This window comes from Anomaloglossus baeobatrachus, chromosome 1 (genome assembly GCF_048569485.1).
Source record: "Anomaloglossus baeobatrachus isolate aAnoBae1 chromosome 1, aAnoBae1.hap1, whole genome shotgun sequence".
Taxonomy (NCBI): domain Eukaryota; kingdom Metazoa; phylum Chordata; class Amphibia; order Anura; family Aromobatidae; genus Anomaloglossus; species Anomaloglossus baeobatrachus.
Window position 1 is genome coordinate 150191614 of NC_134353.1, and position 13680 is coordinate 150205293.

The 13680-nt window shown below is 42.1% G+C and overlaps 1 protein-coding gene across 3 annotated transcripts in view; it reads right to left on the reverse strand.

The window, feature by feature from the left end:
* Nucleotides 1–13680, reverse strand: part of TLR3 (toll like receptor 3) — a 107542-nt gene that overhangs the window by 29567 nt on the left and 64295 nt on the right. The window lies entirely within an intron of this gene.

The following is a 13680-nucleotide window of genomic DNA, read 5'->3' on the forward strand; positions in this document are numbered from 1 at the left end:
CATTTCTTCCTGTCCACTATAAAGTTGCAAAGGGTGGCTTCGCTCCCTCGGCACCCCACCAACTAGGGGTCTTACACCCAGACGCCCACTTCTATTATAATAAACTCCATGCCCACATGGACTTAGAAAAATAATGCTGATTCCTATCAGCTATGTTGGTGGAGGCTCCATCCCTTCTGGTCACATGGGTATGACCTCTGCTGACGTCATACCCATGTGACCAGAAGTGACGGACCCTCCATCAACATAGCTGATACCAGTAAGCAACATTATTTTTCTAAGTCGATGTGGGTATGGAGTTGAATATAATGGAAACGGGGTTTTGGGGTAAAAGTATAGTGGATGGGAGCAAACATCACCAAGCCCTCTAACCAAGCCAGTCACTCCCAAGGTCCTTCTAGCCACTGGGATATAGTCACAACTATTAGTAAAATGCTATAATGGAATTAGCAAAAATAAAAGAGAGGGAGAGGAACAACAGGCAGAGGGGTGGAAATCAAAACCCACCCCAGCTATTGCCTACTCTGCAGCTGCTGCCAATCAAAAAGCTGTACATTTTACAAACTTTACTTGTTTGGATTTCAAAACCTATACATCCGAGCTGACAACTAAAGCTATGTATAGAATCAGCCTGATAGTGCCAGTATAGCACTGGCTTTAGGTTATGTAGGAAAATCCTGGTGATTGGTGTGCTTTAATGAACACAACAGTTGTGTCCCCTTTCTGTAACTGACAGACGAGCTTTGTTCCCTCTATTTTAAAATTGTGTTCATGATGAGCTCTTTATTTGAACCACTTCTTTGGTTGGTTTTAATTGTAATTTTTGTTTTTAGGTTTTATTTCGCTACCTGGTTTGTGGATTGGCATTAATGTGGGATTCATTACTACAGGAGTCATATATAACTCTGCGCTGAGATTTGGGGGACTCATTACCACAGGAGCTTTATATAACTTTGCAGTAGACCTTTTACGACTGGATCCAAGGTCTGCTTCTGTTTCATTTTTTATTGTTTATTTCCTTTTAAATTGATTTATTTATTATCCATACCTGATATTGCAATTGCTTATTAGTATTTCTTGGTTATTTGCATGTTTACATTCACTGCGATGGTTCTAAGAAGAAGCTGCGCTCATTTATCATTAATTTGGAGGAAGTGATGACATTGTATGTCCTATAACTTTGGCATTCTGGGTTATATATAATCAAGCAATAGAAAATGTGTAACTGATGGAGAAAGGTTCAACTTGATGAATCTGTGTCTTTTTGACCCTACGAACCTATGTAACTATCCTTCTGGTTGCTATGATTAAGAGCACACTACTTGCTCGAAGCGCATCATCCTTACAGTTTCCTGGTCCTTATGCCCAATTTTTAACCTTTGCATGTTTTGGAACAACACAAAAAAAACCTGAGAAACAGGCAAACTAGACATAATTTCACTCCAAAAAAGGGGCCATACAAAATTGTTGGCACCCTCTACTTACTATGTGGGTGCACACCCTTTGGGATATATAACTGCAATCAATTTAACCATCAACAAGCTTCTTACACCTCTCAACTGGAATTTTGGACCACTATTTCAAACTGCTCCAGGTCTCATTTTTGGCAGATGCCTTCTCCCAAGAGCAATTTTAAGGTCTCTCTACAGGTGATCAATGAGATTTGGATCTAGACTCATTGGTAACCAGTTCAGAACTTACCAGCACTTTGTTTCCATGCATTTCTTGATGCTTCTTGAAGTTTATTTGGGGTCATTGTGCTGCTGGAAGACCCATAAACTAGGATGCAAACCCATATTTCTGACACTGGGTATTACAATGAGACCCAAAATCCTTTGGTAATCTTCAGCCATCATGATGCTTTGCACACAGTCAAGGCACCCAGTGCCAAAGGCAGCAAACTAACATGTTTGAAACTCCATCATAATTGACTGTGTACTTTTATTTGAATGTCTTATTCCATTTTCGGTAAACAGTGGAATGATGTGCTTTACCAAAAAGCACTATCTTGGTCTCATCTGTCTTTAAGACACTTTCCCAGATGGATTTTGGATTACTTACGTACATTTTGGCAAAGCGCCATCTAGCTTTTTTATATCTCTCTGTCATTAGTGTGATCCTCTTGAGTCTCCTGCCATAGCATTTCATTTAAATTAAATGTCGACAGATAATTCAAGCAGATTAGCTACAGTGGCATGGGTTCTAAACATCTTGATTATGCTGTGTACTGTGGACAAAGGAACATCAAAATTTCTGGAGATGGACTTGTAAACTTGAGATTGTTTATATTTTTCAATAATTTTAGTTCTTAAGTATTCCTACAGTTCTCCTCTTCTCTTTCTATTATTAATGCTTAATGTGGCACACACAGACACACAAACAATGAGTCAACTTCTCCCCTTTTTATCTGGTTTCAGGTGGGATTTTTATATTGCCCACATTTGTTATTTGCCACAGGTGAGTTTGAACAAGCATCACAGACTTGAAACAAAGTTGTTTACAATTTTGGGAAGGTAACAACAATTTTGTCTGGCCCATTTTGGGTGTTTTCTGTGAAATTAAGTCCAATGTCCCTCTTTTCTCAGTTTTTTTTTTGTATTGTTCCATTACACACAAGGGAAAAAATGTGTAATTGCAATAATTTTCTTGGATAAATACTTCATTTTCTGGAACAATTTCAAGGGTGCCAACACTTTTGGCCATGACTGTCTATAGCGGAAACAAAAACATATGGTTCTTAAATTCACCTTTGTCAAACCTCTCTTGCCCTGCTTGATTACTCTTTGGATGAGGGTATGCAACTAGATTTTATTATGAGAAACACAATAATCAGACAATTTTTTTTTAATCAAATTCCTTCTTTAATTCTTGCTTACTAATAAGAAAATGATGACTTCTATAATAAATGAGACAAGGATTGTCTATTTGAAATTGAATGAACAAGAAGAGATACATTGCTTGTATATGCCAAGGAAGCGAGGCCAGACTGGGACCAGAATTCAGCCCTGGCATTTAGGATCACACAGACCCATTTCTTGTAACATCTATACTTTTGCTTTTCTAGAAAGTGGAAATACAGATCAGCCTCCAAGTTGAAAATGGTGTGTGCTGCTGACTTTTATAGCAAACAGACACTAAATTATGGCCTATTTAGACAAGCCACTAAACGGGGAATGAACATTTGTAGGAACGCACATTCCCGAGGCCAGCAATCATCCATTGAATGAGCCAAAAGCTCATACGAGTGTGATGGTATATATCGCGCTTTCTTGACAAAACATTGCTCTCTATAATTATAATCAGGATATGTGCACCCAATAACTTGATAGTCAACACAATTGTTTAATTAACCCCTTCAACACCCAGGCGATTTTCCGTTTTCTTTTTTTCGTCCTTTTTTTCCAAGAACCATAACGTTTTTTTATTTTTGCATCAATATAGCCATATGAGGGCTCGTATTTTGTGAGACGAGTTGTACTTTTGATAGACTCCATTCATTCTGCAACATATTGTACTGGAAACCAGGAAAAAAGTTCCAAGTGTGGCGAAATTGCAAAAAAAAAAAGTGCAATTACACTATTTTTGGGGGGTGTTTTATTTACCATGTTCACTATATGGTAAACATGACTTGGCAGTATGATTCCGGAATATGTATGGATTTATTTTTATTTAATGTGGTGGAAAAATATATCTGAAATTTGTAAAAAAAAAATAAATTGCGCTTTTGTCGCCATTTTCCGAGATTTATAGCTTTCTAAAGCTTGTGGGGCTATGTGCCGGCTTATTTTTTCAGTATGGAGCTGCCTTTTTTAATTAATTTACTGTTATTGGGTAGATGTGATGTTTTGATTGCCTCTTATTGCAATGTTCTGGTGGTCAAAATGAAACCAAAATTCTTAGATTTTTTTTCTCATTACGTCCTTTAATGATCAGGTTAATTTATTTAATATTTTTATAGATCTGGCATTTCTGCATGTCTCTAAAGCGGGGTGATTTTAACTTGTTTTTTTTCTTTTGTCATATTTTTAAAAAACTTTTTTTATACTGTTTCTTGTTTGTAACTAGTACTTGAAGCTGATACGCTCTGATCACTTCTGCTTCAGCATTGTTCTGATCAATAGAAATGCTGATCTCCTCTGCGTTCACAGGAACTACATCAGTAACTGACCCCTGGCTGTCATGACAACCTTTCAGCACCCTGTGATCACGTTATAGGGGTGCAGAATTGACAGCGGGATGTAACGGGTTAACAAGTGTTGCAGCCTGTTAGCTGCAGATGTTGGATGATGAGTTCAGCCGACATCAGCGGTAAAACAAGAGTCGGCATTAAAGAGACAAATACAACCTATGACATACCATTACATCATTCGTCGTGAAGGGGTTAAAGATAGTTCCGTGAGCATAAAGGCTACATGCGCACGCTGCATCTTTTTGTGTTCACAAACTGCAGCCAAAACTGCACCTTGTCAGAGAGAGCCTGGAAATGTCACAAAAAATGCTTGTAATTGTAGGTGCGTTTTTGGTGCGTTTTCGGTGCTTTTTTGGTGCGTTTTTCACAACATGCGTTTTTGCTGCGCTTTTGACAAATAAAACGCTGACAAATAAACTGCAATGTGCGCATAGCAAATCTGACTTCTCATAGACTTTGCTGGGAAGTCAAATGTCAAAGTTCTGACAACAAAACTGCACCAAAAAACGCAGCAAAAACGCAGCGTGCGCATGTACCCTAAAAGTGTGGTCTGCCTACATGAACAGCAAGTAAAAGACTGCTAGTCAGCTTGTATATAGCTATTTGGCAGCCGTTTAATTACCTGGGCAGTCCACTTATCTCCATCCAAGTCTCGCTCAAGGTCTTCTCCACCTGCAGACTGAAAATGCCCCCCCACCATCTCCAATACTGCTTGCTGTTGTCTACCTTGATATCCTTTACAATCAAAAATACTAGCCAAGATGTGGGTAAAAAGACGAGGAAGTGCATTTTTTGTGGGTGAATGGGAGGTGAGGAAGAACAGGTGGGGTTTGGTTTCATGTAGCATTCTAATAGCCAAATTAGTAAGGCTCTTTTCACACTGCTATTTTTATTCAGTTGTTCCTAATCCCCTACAAGGCACCAGTGGCACCATTGTACTCCATCAATTATAATGAGGTCCACTGGGTTTCCATTATGGGGCCTAGCATTTTACAGGCCAAAATAGTGCAACATACCACCTCAGTGATGAGGACTAAATTTAATGTTGTCACTATGTGTAGTCCGGTAAATAGTGGTTGAATATATTAAAGGCTGAAAAAAAACTGCAGGCACCTGACTGCAGACCCTCAAATCATGATTCCCATGTATTCTCCATATGCGTAGGAGGTTATGAAATTGCATGTATGATTTAAAAGAAGCCAGAAAAATCTTGTCACCACGTGACCATAAGTATGCACATCATCACATCGATGCCTAACCAAGCAGGGAATAGCATCATTGTATGCATTGCACAGTATTAGAATTTGTCAGTCTTACGAATTTTCACTTAAAGGGAACCTGTCAGGTCCAATATGTACCCAGAACCACGAGCTGTACTGGGTGAATATTGCTAATCCCTGCCTAACCGTCCCTGTATACACTAGCATAGATAAAGAGATCTTTAGAAAAAGTATTTCTAAAGATCTTTTATCGTATGCTAATGAGGCCAGGGACTAGTCACAATGGCATTACTTCATTTGGCTGGTCGGCCCACATAGCATGCTAGCACATCCCTGTGGGTGTACTAACATGCTAATGAAAGTGCAGCGATGCCGCACATACCTCACTGTTGATGGTGGCCGGAGGAGGAAGGATGCGCACTGGGCATGATCTTGAGTCCCTGGGACTTCTGGTCACGCGCACTAAACTGATGCCATGTGTAAGCTTCCCAGCTTCAGTGATGTAAAGTTTGCATGATCGGAAGTCCCAGGGACTCCAGATCATGCCCTATGCACATCCATCCTCCTCCGGCCGCCATCAAGAGTGAGGTATGTGTGTGTTGCTGCGCATTCATTAGCATATTGGTACGCCCACAGGGACATGCTAGAATGCTATGTGGGCCAATTAGCCAAGAAAAATAACTCCCTTGCGACTAGTCCCTGGCTTCATTAGCATATAATAAACAGGGGCAGTTAGGCAGGGATTAGCAATATGTACCCAGAACTGCTCGTGGTTCTGGGTCCATATTGGAGTGAATGTAGCAACATGTGATATTAAAACTTAACTTTTAATTGGGTGCAATAATATCCGTTACAAAAGTGAAAACCGTGATCCAAAACACCAATTTAAAACCTGAAAAATGATGAGGCCAATCAAGGATTATAGCGCCATCACTTTCATTCGCGTAGGGTGAAATTTTCATTCACCCGTACTATGTTTCACAGGAGAGCTAGAAGGTGAGATATCCTATATGTATGTGTCCCCTCCAGGGATGATAGCTGGAAAGATGGTAGAAAAAAAATGACCAACAATATTGTATGAGGTCTATATCGAGCACCCCAAACACAGTCTATCATAAATGGCTATAGGCACATACAAATACCTGCACAGCCTATAAATCACACGCTGTGAGTTCGCAGGCTAAGGGACACCCTATTAGGCATATATCAATAAATTGCGATATCCAACAAATGGTAGCTTTTGATAAGTATAGTACATATAGCAACCATTACATCAGCTAATTGACCGAAATCGTGAATTATGCAATGATGTTAATGACATATAAATGGAAAAATCTCACCCAAATCTTATGTCTCACTGGGAGTCAAGGTTCTCCTGTGTTGCTGAAATCCATATAACAAGACAACAGGAGAGATGGATTGGTCACTAGCCCTATTAGGGGTTAAAATGACCCTTATTTTTCTATATACGGTTCATGCCTTGACAGGGGCCGTCCACGACTGGCCTTGTTACCATATACCACAAGTGAGACAGAGGGTGGGATGTCCCATATACATGTGTCCCCTCAAAGGATAACAGCTGGGGGGATGATAAAGATGACTGACCTACAATATCATATGAGGTCAATGTCAAAACCCCAGACAAAGTCTATCATAAATGACTATAGGCATATACAAAAATCTGCACAGCCCAAAGATCACACACTGTGACTTCACAGACTGGGTGACACCTTACTAGGCATATACCAATTAATAAACAATGTCCAATAGATGGTAGCTTATGATAAATATAGTACATGCAGTACCATTAAGGCGGCTCATCTAACGGAGTCGTGAATTATGCAAGGATGTTAGTAACATATAAATGGAACAATCTCACCCGAATCTTGTATCCCAATGGGGGTCAAGGTTCTCCTGTGTTGCTGAAATCCATATGTCAGGATGACGGGAGAGGTGGCTTGGTCACTGACCCTGTTAGGGATTAGGCTGACCCTTTTTCCACATAAAACTCCCGCCCTGACAAGGGCAGTCCACAGCTGGCCCTGTTGTGGCTAGCCCTAAAGTCCAGACCAAGTGCCTCCCGACGCGTTTCACATCATATGCTCATCAGGGGAGACATATGGCACTTTAAGAATACTGGTGATGGCTCAATGTGGAGCTCAACCCTGCATGGCCTGGTATCATTGAGGATGTGCAAGATAATGGGGCTATAAAAAGGAGCCTTCATCCCACCCCCTATTGTGTGATCCGCCTCTGTCAATTATGCAGATGATACGGCGGTGAAAGGAAAACCCGGATATGCAGGGATTAAACCAGAATTTATATATACACTGTTATTTGATTAAAAAGATACACGTCCCGACAACACTGTATTAGGGTGCGCGCCCTTTACCTAATATGTGAGGCCATTACCGAATAGTCAGAAGGTGTATTGAGTTTATGAAACCGTAAATACAAAACATACACTTCCTGGTTCCGGGATCACATGACAGGTCACGCAGCCTACTGCACGTCACGGAGGGAGGAGTATGCAACACGTCAGAGGACGCAGCATGCATACCACCGGACAAAGGGGGACACACCCCCCGGTTCCGGGGTCATATGATGCGTCACATGATGCGCGGCGCGTCACGAAGAGAGGAGGCGCGCGCCGCGTCACAGGAAGTGACGCACATACCTTCCATCAATGACGGCCTAATGTATCGTATGATCCACCGGTCAGGTGGTCGTGTCGCAATTCATGAGCTGTGAGGCACGTGACTTAGGTACACGAATAGTAGCGCGCACGATTTACTAGATACAAGAAACGAGCATAGTACGCAGCCAGTTATGATTCACATGAGATACGTAGAAATAATGTAAAACTAAAATAAATAGAAATAGACTGACAAAAAAGGCATATGGATTGCCCGTACTGTGCATGCTCACAAATCATCAGAGTAACGATTTACATCCCATGTATGAGGAGACATGTATCCTGATATCAACCTGTTTTATGTTCTAATGAGAACAGATTGGAAGATAAATAACACAATTGCTATATGTACTATACTTATCAAAAGCTACCATTTGTTGGATATCGCAATTTATTGATATATGCCTAATAGGGTGTCCCTTAGCCTGCGAACTCACAGCGTGTGATTTATAGGCTGTGCAGGTATTTGTATGTGCCTATAGCCATTTATGATAGACTGTGTTTGGGGTGCTCGATATAGACCTCATACAATATTGTTGGTCATTTTTTTTCTACCATCTTTCCAGCTATCATCCCTGGAGGGGACACATACATATAGGATATCTCACCTTCTATCTCTCCTGTGAAACATAGTACGGGTGAATGAAAATTTCACCCTACGCGAATGAAAGTGATGGCGCTATAATCCTTGATTGGCCTCATCATTTTTCAGGTTTTAAATTGGTGTTTTGGATCACGGTTTTCACTTTTGTAACGGATATTATTGAACCCAATTAAAAGTTAAGTTTTAATATCACATGTTGCTACATTCACAGAAATTTTACATGTAAGAGTTCCATTTACTACCTACTGGTATTGATCTTTTTGCTAATTTCAATTATAATCATTGTGACATGGCCAGTTTCCTGTCTGGGGAATTTAACACTGATCAGTGGCTCGAAGACGCAAGGGGGTTTTTTTCGGATAAGGGTATTATCCCAAAGAAATACACTCCCACTTTAAACGGTGCTTTTCGAGATCTCACCAAGGTATATAAAGATCAGATAATATCTTGGTGGGAGGTACAGAGTCTCGAAAATTATATTAAAGAAGGTATAGTACCCAGGGGTCTGCGGATCACTCTTAATCCGGGTAATAGGTTCAGAGCCCCTGAGTTCATTAAGAAATGGGAGAGAGAGGCAACTGATTGCTCTCTCCGATTAATGAGGCTCCTTTTGGAAGAAGAGAAACAAAATCTTCTGGGCTTAAACGACAATCTGAGAGAGCAAATCACCCTAGTGAAAAAATACTCTGGTGAGGCTGACTTCACCAAGAAAGAAACAAACCTTCAAAATACCATCGAGCACTTTCAGTACCTAATTAAGGATAGAAAACATAAACAGTACATGAGAGACATACAGGACTTCCGGGAAAATAAGGCATATCTCTTTCTGACAAACAAAACGCTGCAACCCCAACAACATATTGACATCTCCTCCACCGATACGGAGATATCCGATAGTGAAGTAGGAGGTGGCGGCTTTAATTATCGTGGCAAGAATAAGAACAGGGGGAGGGGCCGTGGACAGAGAGGCAGAGGCAGAGCTCAACTTACTCATAGCCCTTCTTCTTTTTTAGACAACGTCTATCCTCTGAGGAACCGAATGGGTGTAACCAGGGGACAAGAGTAGATATAGGTCCCAAGGTTATTAACCTGTCATCCCGACCCCTCAGTGGCACTGAAATGACGGTCCTCGAGAAAGGACTGTCTTTTGTGCCCACGACAGATTTTGATCTTTTTTCATGCATAAAGGATTTGAACCTGTTTGCACGCAAACTGAAGTGGAGGAAATTCTTCCAAGCGAAAGATAATAAGCTCAGTGATGAACTAGGTATTCCGCCTGATATGTTACCGGACGTCAGGTTGTTAGAAGGCCTCTCTAACACGAATCCTAACCTTACCGGACAGGGCCCTTTTTCCTGTTTCAAAAAGAAAAGCACCAAAATGCCACCTGTGCAGAGTGATATGTCGACAATAGACATTTTTGTAAATCTGGTACCCAGAGATCTGAAGGAGATGAGTGAAAAAAACATCTTTACACAATATAACTGCACTAAGGAGGAGATCATGGCCATTCGTGCTCTGGAGCAGGACCGCCACGTTGTCATCAAACCATCTGATAAAGGTGGCAACGTGGTTGTCCTTGATCAGACGCAGTATATCACGATGTGCCATGACCTCCTCCTTGATAAGGAGGGATATGCCATCCTGAAAGAGAACCCCACGGCCCTCTTGATGTCCGAATTGAAAAAACTCTTAGACAAGGGCCTGGCAGATAAGGTGATAGATAAAAAAGAACATGAATTTCTGTTGCCGGATCACCCTATTATGGCTACATTCTATGGCCTACCCAAGGTCCATAAAGGGCTTAGTCCATTGAAGGGTAGGCCGATCGTCTCCGGTATTGGAGGAATTTGCCAGAACCTTGGGTCATATGTGGACGTTGTCCTAAGACCATTTGTGGAATCACTTCCTTCTTATACGAGAGACACCTCAGATCTACTCTTGAAACTAGATGGTGTGTTAGTACATGAAGATGATCTATTAGTCAGCATTGATGTTGAGGCGCTCTATTCCTCAATCCCACACCATATGGGGCTGAAGGCGGCCAAATACTATCTCTCTATGAGAGGCTGCCAATATCATCTTCATAATGATTTTGTGCTACATGCCCTAGAATTTTGTCTGAAAAACAACGTCTTTACCTTTAATGGTAGGTTCTTTCACCAGCTCAGGGGCACCGCGATGGGGAGCCCTTGTGCTCCCTCGTACGCAAACTTGCTCCTGGGCCGGTGGGAGGAGACTATGGTCTTCTCCGAGGAGGGTGGTGATGGACATCTGCCTGACCAGATCGACCTATGGGCCCGCTATATTGACGACATATTCGTCATATGGCGGGGCACCAGGGTCGATCTGGACAGGTTTGTTATGGGCCTAAATGACAACGAGATAGGTCTTCGCTTTACCTACGAGGCAGATTGCACGATTTTGCCATTTCTTGATGTTCTTATCAATAAAACCAAAGAAGGCAGTTTGAGTACCTCTACATACAGGAAACCAACTTCCACGAATTCCCTCCTGAGGTGGGACAGTAGTCACCCGGCCCCCCTCAGGAGAGGTATCCCTAAGGGACAATACTATAGAATTCGTCGCAACTGTTCCGATGATCTGTTATTTATGACACAAGCGGATGATCTGAGACAACGGTTTCTTGATCGTGGTTACCCTCGTAAAATTCTGAGTCAGGCTTTCAAAGAGGCTAAATCTACGAGTAGAGCTGACCTCTTAAAACCTTCTAAGAAGGAATCAGATGAATCCATTTCAAGATTTATCACTACCTTCTCTAATGGCGCTAACTTTGTTAGAAACACTCTCAACAAATATTGGTCGATCCTTACTATGGATAATGACCTGAGAACATCAGTGGTCCCCTATCCCCAGGTGACCTTTCGAAGAGGCAAATCCCTGGGAGATAGGTTAGTCCACAGCCATTTTGTGGCACCAAAACAGGAAACCTGGTTCAGATCTAACCTAAAAGGATGCTACAGATGCGGTGACTGTGTGTCGTGCTCATCTATATCTCCCGGTAGGTCCTTTGTGGCGAATGTCACTCAGGAATCTTTTACCATTCATGATTTCATCAATTGTCGCACAAAAGGCGTAGTTTATAAGGCAACTTGCGTTTGTGGTCTTGAATACGTTGGTAAGACGAGAAGAGAGTTCCGGAGGCGCATCGGCGACCACATGGGGGACATTGAACATGACAGAGACACCTCCTTGGCACGTCATGTCAATGTCTCTCATGGTGGCAAAAAAGATGCCGTCAAATTTATCGGCATCGAGAAAATAGAAAAACCCATTAGAGGGGGAGACTGGGACCGACTCATCTTGGAAAAAGAGGCCAGGTGGATTTTTCGGTTAAATACGGTCTCCCCCTCCGGCCTTAATGAACAACTGAACTGTGGGTGTTTCATCTAACAACTGTCCTCTACATTATGTGTATATCCATTCCCTCTTTCTGATCTGTGTTCTTGTTCTCCTTTTAGTCATTCTGGTACATGTCATTTGAACTCATATATCTGGACATCTTGTCCGGATATGTAGTTGGGATTCATGGTTGATCATGCATGATATATGATGTTATATATATCAATTGTCCTCTTCACAGGAGGTTAGTGATCCCTGTTCCTCCCTTCCTCCCCCCCCCCTCCTCCCCCTCACCCAATGGTGACGTATCAATAGCATCCAACATTTCTTGATATGCGTTGCTCTAACACCTCTATATGATTAAAAGGTATTTAGGGTTCGTTTTAATACACTATTGGCTTGGAATAGTATGTATATGAGCCGCAATTGTGTTATTTATCTTCCAATCTGTTCTCATTAGAACATAAAACAGGTTGATATCAGGATACATGTCTCCTCATACATGGGATGTAAATCGTTACTCTGATGATTTGTGAGCATGCACAGTACGGGCAATCCATATGCCTTTTTTGTCAGTCTATTTCTATTTATTTTAGTTTTACATTATTTCTACGTATCTCTTGTGAATCATAACTGGCTGCGTACTATGCTCGTTTCTTGTATCTAGTAAATCGTGCGCGCTACTATTCGTGTACCTAAGTCACGTGCCTGACAGCTCATGAATTGCGACACGACCACCTGACCGGTGGATCATACGATACATTAGGCCGTCATTGATGGAAGGTATGTGCGTCACTTCCTGTGACGCGACGCGCGCCTCCTCTCTTCGTGACGCGCCGCGCATCATGTGACGCATCATGTGACCCCGGAACCGGGGGGTGTGTCCCCCTTTGTCCGGTGGTATGCATGCTGCGTCCTCTGACGTGTTGCATACTCCTCCCTCCGTGACGTGCAGTAGGCTGCGTGACCTGTCATGTGATCCCGGAACCAGGAAGTGTATGTTTTGTATTTACGGTTTCATAAACTCAATACACCTTCTGACTATTCGGTAATGGCCTCAAATATTAGGTAAAGGGCGCGCACCCTAATACAGTGTTGTCGGGACGTGTATCTTTTTAATCAAATAACAGTGTATATATCAATTCTGGTTTAATCCCTGAATATCCGGGTTTTCCTTTCACCGCCGTATCATCTGCATAATTGACAGAGGCGGATCACACAATAGGGGGTGGGATGAAGGCTCCTTTTTATAGCCCCATTATCTTGCACATCCTCAATGATACCAGGCCACGCAGGGTTGAGCTCCACATTGAGCCATCACCAGTATTCTTAAAGTGCCATATGTCTCCCCTGAAGAGCATATGATGTGAAACGCTTCGGGAGGCACTTGGTCTGGACTTTAGGGCTAGCCACAACAGGGCCAGCTGTGGACTGCCCTTGTCAGGGAGGGAGTTTTATGTGGAAAAAGGGTCAGCCTAATCCCTAACAGGGTCAGTGACCAAGCCACCTCTCCCGTCATCCTGACATATGGATTTCAGCAACACAGGAGAACCTTGACCCCCATTGGGATACAAGATTCGGGTGAGATTGTTCCATTTATATGTTACTA